Here is an 11,726-nt window from a genome sequence, read left to right as displayed (position 1 = left end):
CACACACACACACACACACACACACACACACACACACACACACACACACACACACACACACACACACACACACACACACACACACACACACACACACACACACACACACACACACACACACACACACACACACACACACACACACACACACACACACACACACACACACACACACACACACACACACACACACACACACACACACACACACACACACACACACACACACACACACACACACACACACACACACACACACACACACACACACACACACACACACACACACACACACACACACACACACACACACACACACACACACACACACACACACACACACACACACACACACACACACACACACACACACACACACACACACACACACACACACACACACACACACACACACACACACACACACACACACACACACACACACACACACACACACACACACACACACACACACACACACACACACACACACACACACACACACACACACACACACACACACACACACACACACACACACACACACACACACACACACACACACACACACACACACACACACACACACACACACACACACACACACACACACACACACACACACACACACACACACACACACACACACACACACACACACACACACACACACACACACACACACACACACACACACACACACACACACACACACACACACACACACACACACACACACACACACACACACACACACACACACACACACACACACACACACACACACACACACACACACACACACACACACACACACACACACACACACACACACACACACACACACACACACACACACACACATCCAAATAGAAAGAAGTTAATAATAAAGTGAAAAACTATAGAAATTTGTCCGTTACAAAATGACTGAGGAACCAAAAATATCGTTTTCCAAATCACAATATTTTCATATAAAAACACGAATAACGTAAAATACTACTACGAACAGCTTTATAATACCAAACTCATTATAATATGCACAAAAACGCATTCAATAAAAAAATATGATTTAGAATATCACCAATGTACGATTACTAAAAGCTCAAAGTAGCCGTACACTCGACAATATTCAAGTGGAAAATATTATGAATGGCCATGCAAATATTTAGACCGATACATGTAGTCTGTGTTTAAATGAGAAGTTAGTAATTGAAAATTTTAAAGATACCACAATTGACTTACTTGTAGAAGCAAAACAGCGAGTACTTTTCAAAATAGAATAGACTTCTATACGATAACCAAATAAATAATTACACATATTATGAATAAGTAATTAAAAAAAAATTACCGAATAAAAATTTACATTAAATAAATCCCAGAAAAACTAATAAGTAAAAAAAAAAATATTTTCTTTTTATTTTATAACTTGTATAAGATCATACATTAATTTTACCTAATTAATATGTGTTATGATTAAACAAAAATGGGTGTCAAATAAAGGTCAGTAAAAGCTTTGTTTGGGTTTGGTTATTGCACAGTTAATGTATTAATACGATAGCATGTGTGTTATTTTCTTTGTCACACTTACATTTTTAATCGCGTGCAAGCGACTCTATAAGTCTATAGGTCGGTCGGTCGGTCGGTCGGTTTGTCCGTAACACTTTTGTGCTTGGCTTTTTTGGTTAAGATCAAAGGTCTGTTGTTAATAGATGCTGTTCTTAGCTTTTTAAGCTTTTCTTGGCCTTTTGGCCAACTGTTCCGGCCGATACTGCAAGCAAAGACCATATGTGGGGGCAACCCCACGTATAAGATTGTGTCAATGTAGGGGCAACCCTTTATACCAATTGTCACTAACCAGCTCCCCTACTCCCCGGGGAGTTGGTCTCCATTTCCCCTTCACTCCTCACATTAAAAATCGACCTTGTGCCTAATTTGCTCGGTGGGGGAGCAAATAAATACCCTTTTCTGGATCTTTTGGCCAAGATCAAAATGTAGTATCTGTTCCGGCAGATACTGCAAGCAAAGACCATATGTGGGGTCAACCATACATATGACTTTGGTCAATGTAGGGGAAACTCTTCATACCAATTGTCACTATCCAGCTCATCTACTCCCCGGGGAGCTGGTCCCTATTTTCCCTTCACTCCTCACATTAAAAATCAGCCTTGTGCCTAATTTGCTCCGTGGAGGAGCAAATAAACACCCTTTTCTTGGCCTTTAGGCCAAGATCAAAGTGTAGTATCTGTTCTTACTACATGCTGTACTTATGCTTGTAACTTTGTGATATAAATTGGGGGGAGTCACTTTTCTGTATTAATTTTATGCAAAATGATCACCCACTTTACAACCGGTCATTCTCAAAGCCATTCAAGTCAGTCTCCAGATCATTCAAGTTGTTTTTGAAGGATTTTAGTTATTTTTAAAGTCATGTAATTCATCCTTAATTTATTAAAGTCATTCTAAGTCATTTACTTTTTATTTATTTAAGTCATTTCAGCCCATTTTTCGGTCATTTTAGTTCATCTTTAAGAATATCATGTAAATCCTACATTCACGCATTCATTCATTACTCGAGAGCACGCGACGAATGGCTATCGGCCTTGTTTTCTTCCGAGTGACTGTCGTTTAATTGCCATGACCTTTAATTTATTTTTATAAATAGTTTTATTAACAATTTTCATAAGTTTTGGTTTCGGTTTCGCTTATAGCTGATGGCAACCAAACACACACACACACACACACACACACACACACACACACACACACACACACACACACACATACAAACATATATATATATATATATATTTATTATTTTTCTTCATAAGATTTGGCTTCGGTTTCGATTCAAGCTGATGCACCCAAGTCATCTGGATATATATTTTTTTATTTTTTGAATAATAATTTTATGATATACAGGAATCGATACAAAATTCATATATAATAATATATATGAAATCTAAAGAAATTAAAATATCATATTTAAGCGTATTTTACGACCAGACAACGCCGGGCGTCCCTGCTAGTGAAAATGAGTAAATGATTAAAAGTAATATCAACAAATCTGGTTGGTTTAATAGCTACAGTAAGCACTGCTTATGGAAGCAATCACAAATAAAAAAATCTGAGCATTTAGTCTGGTGATTTACTGTTGTAATGAAAAATAAACTTCTCTGTGTAGCTTACTTGTCATAGACAACATTTAACACTACTACCAATATACTATCTTGCATATTAATATTATATGTGTGCATACATTAAATAGTTATATATATATATATATATATATATATATATTTAATTATAGTAAAAAACTAATTATATATATATAATTCTCTCTCTATATATGTAGAAATATATATTTAATTATAGTAAAAACTAATTATATATATATATATATATATATATATATATATATATATAGAGAGAGAGAGAGAGAGAGAGAGAGATAGATAGATAGATATAACCACTCTCTCCCTGACTTTCATTTGCGGATAAAGGCCAAAATAGATTATCTTATATATGCTGATGACACCACACTCTATAGCAGGCACGACAGAAAAACAAATGAACATATATCTAAAGTAATGGCAGAAACACTAGAGGATGACCTCCAATCAGTAGTGGAATGGGGACAAAAATGGATGGTCACGTTCAATGCCGCCAAGACAAAACTGGTTTCATTCAGTAATCACAAGAAACCTTCTCTACCACCTATAGCAATGGCCAACGACTCTTAATCTGAGAGTACGTCTCTCAAGATCCTTGGCCTAACGTTCACAGGAAACATGAGCTGGAACAATTACATCGAGAGCATTGCCAGGGCCGCTGCGAGGAAGGTGGGCTCTCTCTACCGTACTAGAAAACTTCTAACACCCGAAAGTATCCTGTACCTCTACAAGGCCACTATTCGCCCATGCATGGAATACTGCTGTCATATTTGGGCTGGTGCATCGGCTACTAGTCTCTCGCTCCTTGACAGGGTTCAAAAGAGAGTCGCAAATCTGATAGGCCCTAAACTGGCATCTAAACTTCAGCCTCTGTCCCATCGTCGAAACGTTGCATCCCTCTGCCTGTTCTACAAGTATTATAATGGTGAATGATCTGATGAACTGCAATCACTTGTGCCCCCACGACGTAAACACCCTCGAGAGACCCGACAAGCTGCAAAATCCCACCCCCACACTGTAGAGATCCCTAGATGTAAAAGATCTTTCTACTCCAGTAGTTTCTTCCCCAGAAATGCTAGACTTTGGAATTCCATTCCAGGTCACTGCTTCCCCAACTGTACTGACTTGCATAAGTTCAAGTGCAACGTGAACCAACATCTCGCTGCCCAAATCCCTACATAGTACCCCAGTAGATGTTTCCCCTGATAGTAGCCCCCTACACCAAAGTGGCAATGTGCCTTGTTTGGGGTGAAAATGTAATAAAAAAAAAATTTAAAAAAAAAAAAAAAACACCCCTTTTTGGGTGCACAGTATCATAAAAATCTAGACACCTCGAAAGCATGTGGACCCGATCTCATTCCGGCTGTGCTATTAAAAAAAAATGCTCCGCTGAGGTTGTTTCAGTTCTCTCCAAACTTTACAACAAATGCCTTAACGAATCTTGCTTTCCTGACTGCTGGAAAACTGCTTCTCTGGTACTAGTTTTCAAGAATTCTAGCGAAGGAACTGACATATTAAATTATCTCCCCGTTAGCCTCCTCCCGCTATTCGCCAAAATATTTGAGTCAATAATAAATCAAGCTCTAGTTCATCACCTTACAGCTGCTAACCTTCTGACCGACCATCAATATGGATTTAGGCAAGCCCGTTCCACATCAGATATCATAACTGTAATCCCTTAACGTATATGCCATTCATTGGACAAAGCAGGGCAGAGTAGAGTAGTAACCCTGGATATATCTAAGGCTTTTGACAGGGTTTAGCACGATGGTCTTCTAAGGAATATCTGACCATATGGTATCTTTAGAAGAATACATAACGTAATAAAATCCTTCTTAAGTCAGAGGTTGTCCTCGACGGTCGTACATCTAAACAATATAATATACGAGGGGCGCGCAATAAGTAATGCCCCTGACCCACTTCCCATAGCAGTAGAGCAACGAAACTTCGAACAGTTATTAGTCTTTCTCTACATAGGGACCACCTAGAGTTATGCATTTCTCCCATCGTTTGATGCAGCTCTGGAGACCGTTTTTGTAGAACACTCCAGGTTGGTCCTCCAACCACGACGTGACTTCAGAAATCAAGGCTGCAACATCGCTTTCCTTTCAAAACAACTTCATGGTTGGGAAGATGTGGAAGTCAGAGGGTGCAAGGTCAGGAGAGTAGGGAGGATGGGCAAGGATTTCATAACCACACGCTCGTGCTTCTGATCTGTCGACATGCGAGTTGTGTAGCGGAGCGTTGTCCTGCAGGAGGAGAGTACCTTTGCTGATCTTGCCCCGCCTCTTGATTTTGATAGCTTTCCTTAATTTTTTCAAACGTGGAGTATAATAGGCTCCTATAATTGTGGTACCCTTTGGCAGAAAATCTGTCATCACCACTCCGTCCTGGTCCCAGCAGACTGTCAGCATGACCTTGCTAGCGGAGGGCTGCACTCTTGCCTTCTTTGGAGGTGATGAGTCCAAATGCTTCCACTGCATTGACTGGGCTTTGGTCTCTGGATCATAGTGATGGACCCAGGTTTCATTCTGTGTAATCAGTCTTTTGAAAAACTTTGACTCATCTTCTTGGCACATCTCCAAATCCATCCTCGAGCACTCGACGCATTCTCGCTTCTGGGATGATGTGAGCAACCTGGGAATCCATCTGGCAGACACCTTATGCATATGCAAATAGTCATGAATGATAGTTTCCACAGGCCCTGTACTAATCTTGACATCTTGGGCTATTTAGCGAATAGTAATGCGCCGATCTTCCAAAATGGCAGCCTCAACTTGACGGACAGATGCCTCATCAATTGCAGAAGGGGGGCGACCAGGTCTAGGAGCTGTTTCCACAGACTTCCGGCCATGTTTGAATTCATGATGCCAGCGTTTTACAAGGTTATATGATGGGGCATTATCACCATAAGTTTCTTTCATTTCATCAAAAGTCTCATGTGGTGTGCATCCTTTCAAATAATAAAAAAAAATAACCGGATCACTGGTCGACATTCAACAGGCTCCATTTTACACCTGACTCAGTTCAAACACCTGTAAAACGGAAGCCACAATAAGTTCAGGGCTGTAATTTGCCACAGTACCCGTAGAGATATAAATCATGGCACATACAAAATTTCAGCTAGATCAGACAACTGGAAGTGGGTCAGGGGCATTACTTATTGAACGCCCTCATAAATGCGGGAGTACCTCAGACCTTTATTATTCTTAATATTTATACATGACTTCGCTGAGAAAATCGTATATGAGGAGGGTATATTTACTGATGACACCACGCTCTATAACAGACGCGAGAGGAAAACAAATTAACACGTATATAAGGAAATTGCAGAAACACTAGAGGAAGACCTCTAGTCTGTAGTTGGATGAGGACCAAAATAGATGGTCACATTCAATGATGCTAAGACAAACTTGATTTCCTTCAATAATTACAAGAGACCTTCTCTACCACGAATAGCAATGACCAAAAGCACATTACCTGAAAGTACTTCCTTTAAACTCCTCGGCCTAACATTCACAGGAACATAAGTTGGAACAGATACTGCGAGGAAGGTGGGCTCTCTCTACCGTGCTAGAAAGCTACTTACAACTGAAATTATCCTGTACCTCTATAAGGCTACCATTCACTCATGTATGGAGTACTGTTGTCACATTTTGGCTGATGCATCTGCTACTAGTCTCTTACTCCTGGACAGGGTTAAAAAAAAGTCGCCAACTTGATAGGTCCTGAACTGTCATCTAAGCTTCAGTCTCTGTCCCATCAACGAAATGCTTCATCCCTCTGCCTATTCTACAAGTATTTTAATGGTGAATGCTCTGACGAACTACAAGCACTTTATAGCCGCAACGTAAATATTCTCAACAAACCCAATAAGCATCTAAATCCCACCGCTACACAGTAGACATCTCTAGGTGTAAGAAAGCCTTCTACTCCAATAATTTCTTCCTAAGAACTGCAAGACTTTGTTAATTCCTTCCGGGACTTTGCTTTCCCAACTGTACTAAACTTAACTTAAAATGTAATGTGAACAGACATCTTGCTGCTCATCTCCCTTCATAATATCCCTGCAACTTATGTCCTCAATAGTAGCCCCCTACTTCAAAGTGGAACTGTGCCTTGTTTGGAGTGAAAATTGAAACACACACACACACACACACACACACACACACACACACACACACACACACACACACACATATATATTTATATTAATCGTGACACATTGCACTGATAATTCCTGAAAGGATGAAACACTCGTATCTGTAAGTAGTTAATAATTATTATAGTAAATAATTATGTCAGCTCCTTTAAGAAACTCGTTCCGGATTGTTGAGTGCTTTCAGTTGAAATAAAGTCGGTCAATTTAGCTCTGATGCAAAGATCATCATATAATGATTAGATTACTCTGACAAACGTTAAAAAACATTTAAAAATAAATGTTCACATTTCAACAGCATTTATCGCGGTTAACGGTAGCCGAATGGATTAGGTCTTTGCTAATGAAGCCAGAGATGGCTTTTGCTGCAGGGTTCGAATCTATCGAGCGGTGTTAATCGTGACACCCTGCACTGATGATTTCCGAAAGGATGCAATACAAGTGTCTGTAGATATTTAATAATTATTAATGAATATTTGTTTTAGTAAATAATTATATATATATATATATATATATATATATATTAGCTTGACAAGAAGGTTCTTCCGGAATTTTTATTTCAAATGATGTATTTTTCAAATAAGTTTTCGTTATATTACCTTTATTTATATATAATTGTAATGAGCGTTTTTCACTCTATCTAATTGTTTAAATTATAATTGTTTTAAAACAATTATTTCTTCAGAACGTTGAATGAAAAATCGAAAACAAAGAGCAAATTCGCACAATTTTCTTATTTCAATTCAAGCAAGGCCGAAAAACTTCTGAAAAACCTCGCGATATCAACGAAGCTTTCGGTTCAGGAACAACTACTGAACGCACAGCACAATAGTGGCTTAAAAAATTTGGCGACGGCGAGAGTCTTGAAGATGATGAGCATAGTGGTAAGCCATTGGATGTTGACAACCATCAATGAAGAGCCTTAGTCGATACCAATCCACGTACAACTGATCGAGAACTTGCTTCTGAATTAGAAGTAACGTATACGACGATTTCCAACCACCTGAGAGTGATTGGGAAAACGAAAAACTTGATAAATGGGTGCTTCACAAATTGAATCACAACCAAAACAAACGCTGTTATGAAGTGTCTTCATACCCTCTTTTGCGCAACGAGAACGACTCGTTTCTCGACTGGGTTGTGACTCGCGATGAAAAATGGGTCCTTCTCGACAACCGGCGAGGTTTAGCTCAGTGGTTATACGACGACGAAGCTCCGCGACACTTTCCGAAGCCAGAGTAGCACCAAAAGAAAGTCATGCCCAGTGTTCGGTAGTCTGCGACCGGTCTCAGTTAAAAATAAGAGATTTTACTTTTGAAACTATATATGTTCAATAGAACTCCGGGATACGGTGGTCCTAGGATACCTTTTTTTCTTTTCGGTTACCATGTGGAATGCGATGTTTGTCCGGCCCCTGATTACAGTATTTGCCCGCCTTACGGTGTTATTTATAATGTTATTTGATTATATACATGTGTATTATATACCGTACAGTATTTTGTTACTAATTTTTAATGTCGTATCCCAAGGGTGCTACTACATCTATAATATAAAGCTAAATGTGTGTGTGTGTGTGTGTAGTCACGAATAGGCTCCTATATGGTTGACTATTTTAAAAAAATGATTACATATAATGATAGAAGATATATCGAGACACAGTAATGTGTATGTTTGATCTGGTAGAACGGTGATTCATTAAAATTGTGGGGTCTGCGTTCGCGCCTGGTCCACAAAGTATGGAAATAAAAAAATTAAAAATGAAAAAAATACGTTTACAAGTGTTTTTGATATAGATGTACATAAGAATACTTTGATAAGTATGTTTTAACTTAAACAGGGATGGCATAATAAAATTGTGGGGTCTGTGTTCGCGCCTGGCCTCCATAGAATGGAAATAGGCACAAACTTTAATAAAGACTTTTCATATCTATCTGCGTAAGTATACTTTGATAATTATGTTTCAGTTTGAAGAAATATGGTATAATAAAATTATGGGGTGTTCGTTCGCACATGACCTCCATAGAATGGAAATATGACACAAAGTTTAACAAGGTTTTTTTTATATAGATCCACAGAATATTATGATAAGTGTTTCAGTGTGAACAGGTATGGTATAATAAATTATGGGGTTTATCTATTTTATTTTTACTCTCATCATATTTTGCTTTGGTTTTGATAACCCCAAATTCAACCCAAATTTACAACCCTTCCTTTTCATAACCTATCATATTTTAATAAATCAGAGTCCATTTTCTGTAGGCTTTTTTTGAACCCAGTAAACGACAGGTACTTTTGCTGATATATATATATATATATATATATATATATATATATATATATATATATATATATATAGTTAGAACCTCTGATGAGCTGTGAAACATCGAAACAGTGCTGTATGTGGAGGACTATAATGCTCCCTATCTTGGGTAGAGCATATTGGTGATATAAGTGATATACAAATTACCATTAGCGTATGAAGCGATGCTTTTTGGGTATACAAATTAAGCTTAGATATTTGGAAAATATCAAAACACTGTTAATTTACTACTCGGATAGCAGCAGTCGAATAGCGCAACGGGCAGAAGCCCCCGCTGTCATATAGGCGGTCGGGTTTCGATCCTGGCTTGAGTTAGTTGCTTGTCAAGCTGCACTGATGAACTGTGAAACAGCAAAACAGTAAAGTATGTGGATGACTATATGTATATATATATATATATATATATATATATATATATATATATATATATATATATATATATATGGTGAACACATAACTCGGTTTGTTTCTTTTTATTTCTCTCTCTCTATATATCTATATCTATATCTATATCTATATCTATATATATATATATATATATATATATATATATATATATATATAACATTTATTTTATATAGATAAGATTGATTCTCATGGGAATCAATTGCCAAAACTATATGAAGCTCAATATTTTGCATTAAAACATTTGCATACGATAGAGTTACAAACCAATAAAATGGCAGGCCATCCAAGTTTGTTTCTGAACATTTCATTTTTTAAAATTTTTTAGGAATCGCGTTTTGGCTTGTATCATCCTTTTTTTTTTGTCTATTAATTTTCTGAACATTTTTTGAGTGTTTCGTTGCATGAATTTTCACTTTGATATTGTACAGTTTTCATCTGACAACTGAATCGTCATATGATATCTATGATATCTTTAATTTGTTCAACTGTAACAGCATGGACGGTTATATGCAAATACCGAACCGTGAGCGAAATGATGTGACGGTAAAGAAAAAGAAAACTATAAAAAGAGAATGCATGTTCGAGAAGATGATCATGTTAGAGACATGGATGACGTTCGAGAGCATGTTCGAGAAGACGATCACGTGAGAGACGTAACAGCTGTAACCAAAAGTCACATGTGGCGGGGGGATGAGGGAATAAATCTTGCTGTACGACAAAAAAAATAAAAAGCGAGTTAAAGTTCTTTTCTATTGTTGTTTAATTTACGACTGAGGCTACAACGTGTTAGGCAACGTTACACTAAAATACTTCGAACCTTTCCAAAAATCCGTGTAAGATTTCTTCTGTTACAAAATTGACATTAAATCCCGGTATAATTTCAACTCCCACCTGTATGTTATTTCTATAAAAATTTTAATTTATACACAAACGTGCATAGATATATATTCAATAAATAATAATTTAATAGCTATTCCCACAATATAGTATATCATACGGAATTCTTTCTCAATTGTAAAACTAACGAATAACATAAAAAACGAAACTGGTAGAAAAATCAGCATAATGTGGTTTACTCACCCTTTTTCTTTAGCATACCAAAAACACTAAAATAATTTTATAAAGAAATAACATTTTGATAATAGCCAAAAACATAGTAAAGCTACGAGGGTGGTTCTAAAACGTAATCCATTATAATTTATAAAAATAACAATGTTGAAGAGCTACGAGGACGGAAGTTGTACCATTAAAACGAGCGACCTTTTGTGGCCCAGAATTTATTTTTCTACATCATCACTGTTTTCCATGCACTTTTGCCAGCAATGGAGTCGTGGCTTTGTCACTTAGATCTATATTCCCTCTCTGAAATCGACGAACCCTTCTCCTAACTGTGCTGACATTAACTTCATCGACTTTGTGAACGTTCAACAGGCAACGATGAATGTTGATCGGTTCAATTTTTTTCTCCATTATGGAATTCTAATGATGCTTCTCTGTTTCTGGCGCACGTCCATGATAGGGGTTGCTTTCTTAGATTCGCACACCGTCAATATCTGCAACAGAAAGATTAAAACTTTCAGTTCATGAATGCGTAAGTTCAGTTATCATAACAATGATTCATTCGAGCGGAATCAAAAATGGGAGGCATTACTTTTCAAGTTATGAAAAC

At 37.6% G+C, this 11,726-nt stretch overlaps 1 pseudogene; it reads left to right on the top strand.

Moving 5' to 3' along the window:
• The first annotated feature begins 2,201 nt into the window (after nucleotides 1-2,201).
• On the top strand, nucleotides 2,202-2,309 carry LOC145298028 (U2 spliceosomal RNA; annotated as a pseudogene).
• The last annotated feature ends 9,417 nt before the right edge of the window (nucleotides 2,310-11,726 follow it).

The sequence above is a fragment of the Euprymna scolopes genome, chromosome 18, assembly GCF_053919585.1.
Source record: "Euprymna scolopes isolate OS-2025 chromosome 18, ASM5391958v1, whole genome shotgun sequence".
NCBI lineage: Eukaryota > Metazoa > Mollusca > Cephalopoda > Sepiida > Sepiolidae > Euprymna > Euprymna scolopes.
Note: the sequence above shows the minus strand (reverse complement) of the source record. Positions and strands in the feature narration are given on the sequence as shown.